Genomic DNA, 8,201 nt, shown 5'->3' on the forward strand with positions numbered 1-8,201 from the left:
TTCTCGAAAAAATCCGACAGTGTTGAATCCGCTGCCAGTAAATTACACTGGCAGAAATGAAGTTTTGCGCTATTTAATCTTCACAGGCATGCTAGAAGCACATTCAGCACTAACCGTCTAAGTATTCCTGTGAGAAACCACCTCATCTTGTTCTCACCGATGTAAGTAGCAGAACCTCCCTTAACTTCAAGGGTGTAAGATTGTACTCCAGGTTCTGACACTTCACAGAGGTCTGCTTAGAACTCACTTATTTTACTTAATTTTAAACTTTGTGTTAATTGTATTCCTTTGAGGGCATGAATCTACATCAGGCACGCTCCAGTCGATTGCTTGCCCAGCTTCATGAACTGTTCTAAGCAACTGTTGCAATTTGGGATACATGTGGAGGCATCAAAAGATATTGCCTGTACTAGCAGTTTGCTGCAAGTATGTTAAATAGAACTAAAAGAGCTGTATCATGAACAAATTTTGGGAGGTTTTTAGATTAAGTGCTTGAGATCAGGGGTTTTTGAATGGATATGAGTACAGTCTGCATAAGCCTACCAAACGTATCCTGAAGGACTGCAAATTGCCATTAATTCAGGTCTGAAAGCTTGGCATGTAAAGACAGAAGCACACTTTAACTGAAGTCTTGTGAACCTACGGGCTCAAGAGTGTAAAAGGAAATGTGTCACTGAATGAACAGTAACAAGCAAGAATTCACATCCGAGTTTCTAAGCCTGCTTTTCACATTTGTTGCACACATGAGCATGAATAAGAAGTTTCTCTAAAGCTAACCAATATTAAAAATATTTTACAGTCTTTCAATTTTCAGAGAGTAGTAAGAGTGGGAATCTGGAAACTTTCACATTCATACTGCAGACTGCAAGGATTTTACAGCACTCTTATTATGACGATACTGGCTGCTCATTAAAGTTCATAATCTTTGTAACTTCAAATATCAAGTATATAGCTCATAGGCAGGCCACGTGGTTACATCATACCTACAAAAACATCTTGGACTGTGCACAAGCCCCGTTGTTCATATGTGTCTTTAGCACTCACAGCCCATGCAGCTAACTTTCCAAGCAAGAAATAAGAATAAATCAGTGTTCACGATGGCTACCCAAGTTTGTTTCAGGAGAACTGTAGTATGTCCACAATTAAATTACATTTGAATTCCACAGAATCAAGCCTTTTGCAAAGAAGATGCTTTAAAAACCAGTAAGACTGCTTCACTGTTAGGCATGGACGGGAAGCTCTCTGGACAACACAAACCATATGAGAAAAGGTGTAGGAGAGAAGGCTGAAATCCCTGAGAAGTCAGAATTGGGGTTGGTGCTGAGACACAAAGAGGGAAGGCTGCAGAAGAAGACAAATAAAAGGAGAAAAACCAATTAAATCAGAATGCAAAGGATGATAACTAATGGGGTAGAGACAATTACAGTCCCTAGGAAGGCACATAATCTCAATCAGTATGACAAGGTACAGAACATATAACAAACATAATATAGTCACAACACTGATACTGTATTCTGCGCTCAAAGGAGAAATTACTTTCCTGCATCATACCATACCATGCATCTTAATATTTTTGCTTTTATTGCAGGAGCAAGGAAAAGGACTTTTCACCCACCTAAACCCAGCAGGAGAAGACTGCCATTGTACTTAGTCAAATACAGTGCACAAGAGAATAGTCTTCTGATCTCCAATTCAAATAAGCTATTCAAATGCTGAATTTTGCATTTTCTGACACTTGTATCCAATGCCCTCAGACTTGCTCAAATGCTCCATCAAGAGCAGAAACATCTCACCTGAAGCACCTTTTTCCCTCTTGTTCACTCCACCAGCCAAATCTCTTTCTGCTGAAGTTGGTTCTTCAAAACTTGCACTGCCTTCCCAAAGCTAAATTTCTGAAGTTCCACTTTCCGTGGGGACAGAGCGTATGGGGCATGTCGACACCGAGGAGCAGAGCATGAAAATCCTAGAACAAGAGCTGTTGCCTTAGCACCACACCCCCACAACACCAAGCCTTGGTTTCTTCACAGGCCAGCACACATGCCAATAAATCCATACACTGCTTCCTTGAACCAGGTGGATCTACAAGGAGGGCCAACACGGGTGAAAAACCTTTTACATGCACCACTACGCAGCACAGAAAAACCTCCTGCGTACAACAGAAATGCAACTTGACCAGAGAAGGTCAAAGCAACATCGCAGAACGGCAGACAAGGGGGTAGCAGACAATCCACACTGATGATCTTCAAGACAGATACTAAGCGGTTTCAAGTCACGTTGTAGTCACTGTTTTAAATCAGATATGGTAAACAGTGGTCGTTGGCTCTGAAGACAGATCACGCCTGCACATAATACATGCCCCAGACAGAAGACTCTTGCTGGCCATCTATAGAAGTACAAGGAAGGACAGGCTTCTTAAAACACGGTGAAGACCATGTCAGTACTGCCAGGTTGGTACTCCATTGGATTTCACACCTCTTCAAGAGGCTGAGGGTACATATTTCTGGGCACATATTCCCTGATAAGGTAGCACAAGTAGATTACAAATGATAATTAGATTATGGAAGGTGCTGAGGCTGACTTTTCAGGAAGGGGAAAAAGAAAAGTTGCTGCACAGAGATCTAAATCAAGAGATTAAATAAACAGCTTATACCACTGACAGTCCTGAAGACAAAGCTGGAGAGAAAGAAACAACCAAATGATGCTGGGGAAATAAAAGAACGATGGGAGAAGTAAAAAGGAAATGGCAGTAGGAAGGGAGTACTGCTACAGCAGGATAAAGACTAAAACATGGCTTTTTCCAGGAAACTGGGGAGAAAAAGCCCCAAAAAACCAGTGTGTTATTACTAATGAAGACACATGAAGCAGTGTGGCTCCAAGACTTTTTCAGATACCCTGGCAAGCATCATGGCAGAGGGATGGGAACTGTTACCAAGGAAATTTAGTGGAAGATTCTCAGAAGAGGCAAGCTCTCCTGGTCAGGCCTAGTGGCTGTGCTGCTGTCCACCGCCTGCCTAGCAGAAACCACCAATCAGGCCATCTACATCCCAAGAGAAACTGGCTTTGCATTCACCTCAATACGGCCCAGTGCTCTTCCACTGGTGCCAGGACAGCTGCTGCAATCTCTCTCGCAGCCAGTGCAAGTACAGCTGGAAATCAGTGACAGAGCAAAGACCTCACAAGACAGAAAAAGGAAGACAAAGTGCCATGCCAGCAATACAGCAGGGGAGTTGCTTAAAAGGCAAGTTTTCCTACACCCCTCATGGGCCGCAACGCTTCTCTCTAGCCTTTGCATAGTTTAGCAGATCTTTTGCAATCGTAGGTCTATAGTTACAAAAATGTACTTTGAATCCCATTTGCATGCTCTGCTACGCCATAATGACACATTCAAATGACTCTTGCAATGTATTTTGAACAAGTTGAACCCAGAACATCCAACATAGGATTTCCTCTTTCTCCTGCCCATCCCCTTCCTGTGTGTTTACGAAAAAATTTCACTTCCTCTGTGGCGCTGACACCAGCTCTGGCAATCACTTAACCCTCTTCTTCAGCTCTCGTCCGCTCAACACCTGAATCACAGCTACCCGAGGGCGTTCAGCACTTACTGAAGGGTTTTAGAAATCCCAGCAAGACACACGGTAAGGCTGGGCTTGCCCTGGAGAAAACCATTTTCTCTCTGCTGGATCTACTGAATGTAAGCCCCATGATGCTGGCAAGGGATACTCGAGCAGGCAATTTCAGTAAATGCAACAGATCCACTACCATCCAGATCTTTTCCTACTCAGTCAATACTATCAGGAAATAGCTTCTTTGCCTGAATAGAGTAAAACTCATAGGTCAGACCTACCGACTTATAAACACGTTATCATTATGTAGGAATTCACTCAAATATACTCTTTACCTTTTAATACTAATTTTGTTCTAAGCCCTTAGTACAGTCGTACATGGAAAGAACAAACCTGCTTAGCAGCCAAATATACTTCTGCACTAACTCCTGTAATGCCATATTGATTCAGTTTATGCCCAAGAAAAAGCTTGAGTAAGATTTCACCAAAAAATTGATCAAACAGGCTTGTATACATCTATCTGCCCAAACTAATGAAGGAAACACGGAAAGCAAAGCAATGTATTATAGATGCCACATCAGAAAGCCCACTTAACTAGCTGGTTTTATTGATGAACTTCCTGAAATGGCTTTCTGTTAAACCAACAAAGGAGTAGTTAAGAGCACATCCCAGAGGGATTCCATTCCCTCCAAATTTTTATCATGCCCAGACTTCCAGTAGCCCTCTAAAATAGAGAAAACCTCAGAAAACGCCATTCCAGAAGAGTTGCTACAACCCATGCTTCAACCCCTGTGGTGAGCTATCACCTTTTTCCAGTTTAAGATCACACAATCTGCTATCACAGGCACTTTCCAGAAATGGCTTGGTCACAAGAACGTGCACAGTAAAAAGCAGGCCTTTGCAGATTAAAGTAGCAAACTCTACAACATGTCAACCACAGTTTAGACAGGAAGAAGTAGCCTCGTGCTACACGCAGCAGAGACCATAGAGGAAGACGACCACATTGTTCAGACTGTTTATCATTAGAGTCCTTTGAACTGAAGAAGTAAGATAGTACGCTGCGCAAACACAGGAACCAATTGTAGATACTTAAGATGCCAGCAGTTTGAAAAAGATAAGGGATAGCAAACACTGGCCTGAAGGGTGCTAGTCTACCCTTGTTCCCCCAGAGAAATGAGATTGACCCATTCCCCCCCTTCACCTCGCCCTGGTCTCCTCCTCCTCCTTCTCTCCCCCACGAGGTGTGACTGTCAAAATACCGTCTCTCTTCTGATGTTTGCCTGACAAAAATAACTGATCTATCTAACTCTATGAGAAGTTCTTTAGGGCACACAACAAATACAAGTATTTCATAGGTATCTGGAGGAAATGCTTCCAACACAAGACGAATTCTGCCTTGGCATTTTGTTCCATGAACCCACATTTTCAGGAAAGATGCCGAACACGACCGTGAATGATTCAGCCTCGGAAATTACAGCATTTAATGACAATGTCAACAGGAAACGTATTTGAATCAGGCAAAAATAAATATGAAAGCACAGACCTTTCCATCCTTCCCTGTAGGACAATTAAGTTTAAACTAGGAACAGTCGCACTAAGGACAGTTACAATCTATTTGCCTTTTATTAGGAGAAGCTGATTTCTTGGAGAAGGTACCATTACAGTTTACAGTAGGGCAGTCTCCTTCTCCTTGTATGCTTCACTACAGACTGTTTTCATACGAATGTAATTTTACATTTTTTATCTACAGAGTTTCCTGTGGCATGGCTCGGCAAGCCTGGAAGCCTTTCTCTCTATACCATCCCTAGCACTCCTATGCTCCCATGAAAGAGGGGACACAAATAAATGGGAGAAATAGGAAGTAGAAATATGATCATTAGGAGAAAAATCCTAATTCTCAGCTGGGCAACTGGTTCTTCTACAGAATGAAGCTGTTCTTCTTAGAGATAGAAATCCTACGGGGGTAAAATAACAATAAACACTACTTAAAGAGAGTCACGTGGTTTGGTGTAATTGTTTACACACTCGGCTCCATAGCTTCAGAAGGAAGTATCACCTACTGCACACAAAGCTCGCACAGCCCTCAGGATCCCCGGCCAACGGGTTCTCTTCCCGTCCCTTGCATTAGCACCTGACAGCTCACATCCTTCAGGGATCACTGGTGCTGCAGAAAGGCACCTCTGTGTACAGCCATGCTGCCAGAGGAGAGTGCTTTAAATCCTACTCTACACCTAATGTCCACCCCATGCCTTTATTTATTTATTCATCATCTGCTTGTTTTCTGTGTTTGTTCAGTTTGGTAAAACTGGCTCTACCATTCCCTGGACGCAAGAAATAAAGTCACTCAGTCACTCAGAATATGCACATATGAGAAGGAGGAGAGACCTCACCCCCTCCCCAGATCACCTAGCCCTTTGAGAAAAACAAAAATTGGTTCACGGTCAACATGTTTCCATCCCAAAACCTCAAACATGCCCATTAGGATTCCAAATAACATGTGAAGTACAGATGGGAAAACATCTCCTTTCTGTGACAGAAATGGAATCATATCTGATATTAAATAGTGCAGTTGTTAAACTTTCCTGAATAGCTACAGAGAGGTCAAATGCTGCTCTCTGATGTGCAGCACTAGAAGGGCCAGATGGAGCGTCTCTGGTCTTGGGAGCCACCCCATGGAAGATCAGCTATTAAGCTGAGCCAGGAGAACCTTGGACCCTTTTCACTGCCCCTTTTAGGAATTGCTTCCCACAATACTTGCTGTTCTGCGATGCCATTTATCTTAGAAGAGCCAACAAGGCCGTAGGAAAATAGATCACTTCAATTACATAGACGAAATGGGAGGGGTGGGGAAGAAAGAGTTACTTACACATTCATAAATACTTAGGTATTCATAAATACACGCAAGAAAGCATTTCACATTTATGGAAACTCTCTTGAAAGGAAAACATTAAAAACCAGAATCCGGAATATTAAACATCTTAAAGGCAACGGGGTTTAACTTCGTATGTGAAAGTTTCATAATTTGTTGCATTGTCAGAAAAAGTCATTGCACAACTCCACCGGTCAAGGGACTTACAAGGAAAGGCCTAAGTCTTGCCTTGTGCTCTGTATATTTACATAGGAGAAAAAACCTTATTTACTCAAAAAAACTACAGGAGAAAAGCAGAATAACTTCAAGTCAACCAGCTACTGTACAAAGATGATTGTTCTACACCATTACAGTTAAAAAAAAAAAAATCTCCACAGCACACAGTTAAAATACATCTTTATGTTATTAAATCAAGAATTCCTTTTCTAACTAGTCTGTAGCTCACAAGGATGAACTGGAGAAAGAAAAAAGCTATAAATCTCAGAAGAGATCCATAGAATGAGACATCTGTTGATCTGAGAGTTCATTAATTTTAATCCTTGCCCAAGATTTCATAATGTCCTATTAACAGCATCTAGCTGATTTCCAGCCTGCCGCTACTTTTTCAGAGAAAACTATTTGATTCTTTTCTCATCCATACTTTCAGTGCTGTTGATGGTACCTCCTATAGAGATACAAAGTCCCAACACATAAAAGATAAGTAACACATACTTTGCATTCAACACTGGGTTGGACACAATTCGCACAAACATATTTTGACTAAACCTTCAGCAAAACTGAGCTACCTTTTCCCAAGCTAGCTTTGCAATTTCCCAACAAAAATCTTACTTTTTTTTTTTTTAATAACTCTTTAGTGATACTACGATGAGTGCAGACTTCTCTGTCTGGCACTTGTACTTTACAGCTACTTGCAACTAACATTAAGATCTCTAAATTACAAAAGTCTTCCAGGTACTTTATGGGATCGAGCTAAAAAATGTAATTTCCACTTTGTATTACAATGAGCGAAAATATGTTGGGATTGGTCAGGCTGTTTCTTTTCTTCAAAGGTGGGAATGGAAGGCAAGAGATGGGATATTGATGAAACGACAGAAGAAGAACCCAACCTTTGTGCTCCCTATGTATATCCACAGCGATACGATCTGGCTAACCAAGTTTAAGTGTTAATCTCTTTGGTCTTTAGTGCCAACAGAGGGGAGCGAAGCTGCAAGACGAGTTCCCGCAAACCCATTCACTGCAAACACATAAAAGATGCCGTTTCGACAGAAACTCTTAACTGCTTTACCGAAGCTAGGGCATCAGCTAGGGAGATCTAGCTTGACTTTCAGATCCTAAATTAAAATTGGAAGGAGAAGCCCCCTCAAGACCATTCCTTAGGCATAGGGTACCATTACAACAGCAAGCAGTAAGAAACACCGTGCGCCAAGCAGCACAATACCATTTTCTCACCTTTCTTTTAAGCTACAGCACATTCGAACATACAGCGAAGAGGAAGGAGCTCTAACTTGGGAAGACGCTCCAGGGATCACTCGCCTAGAAAAAAGCAGCGTAAGAAGGAACACCCAGGGGCCACATTATCTCTCCCAAGTCAAGGCTATCACCCTGGCTTGAAACACCGGCTGCAGGCTTTGCTCAGCTAATTTCACACGCTTTCCAGCACGAAACGGCCAGAAGGCACCCGAGCCCTCCGGACCATCGCAGAAGCCGGGCAAGGCGGCAAGAGGTAAATCAGGCTTTGGAGAATGATTTTTTTTTCTCCCTTTTCCTCC

General features: G+C 42.2%; 1 protein-coding gene across 4 annotated transcripts in view; it reads right to left on the reverse strand.

The window, feature by feature from the left end:
- LYN (LYN proto-oncogene, Src family tyrosine kinase) overlaps window positions 1-8,201 on the reverse strand; it is a 66,453-nt gene that overhangs the window by 48,463 nt on the left and 9,789 nt on the right. For 2 of the 4 annotated variants that reach the window (XM_009640436.2, XM_035895742.1), the window contains exon 3: window positions 7,882-7,965. The gene's annotated coding sequence lies outside the window, so the exon portion shown is untranslated. Of the gene's footprint in view, window positions 1-1,793; window positions 1,881-7,881; window positions 7,986-8,201 lie in introns of those variants that run through there. The other 2 variants (XM_009640420.2, XM_035895750.1) reach the window with 2 other exon arrangements.

The sequence above is a fragment of the Egretta garzetta genome, unplaced genomic scaffold (genome assembly GCF_000687185.1).
Source record: "Egretta garzetta isolate BGI_Z169 unplaced genomic scaffold, ASM68718v1 scaffold340, whole genome shotgun sequence".
NCBI lineage: Eukaryota > Metazoa > Chordata > Aves > Pelecaniformes > Ardeidae > Egretta > Egretta garzetta.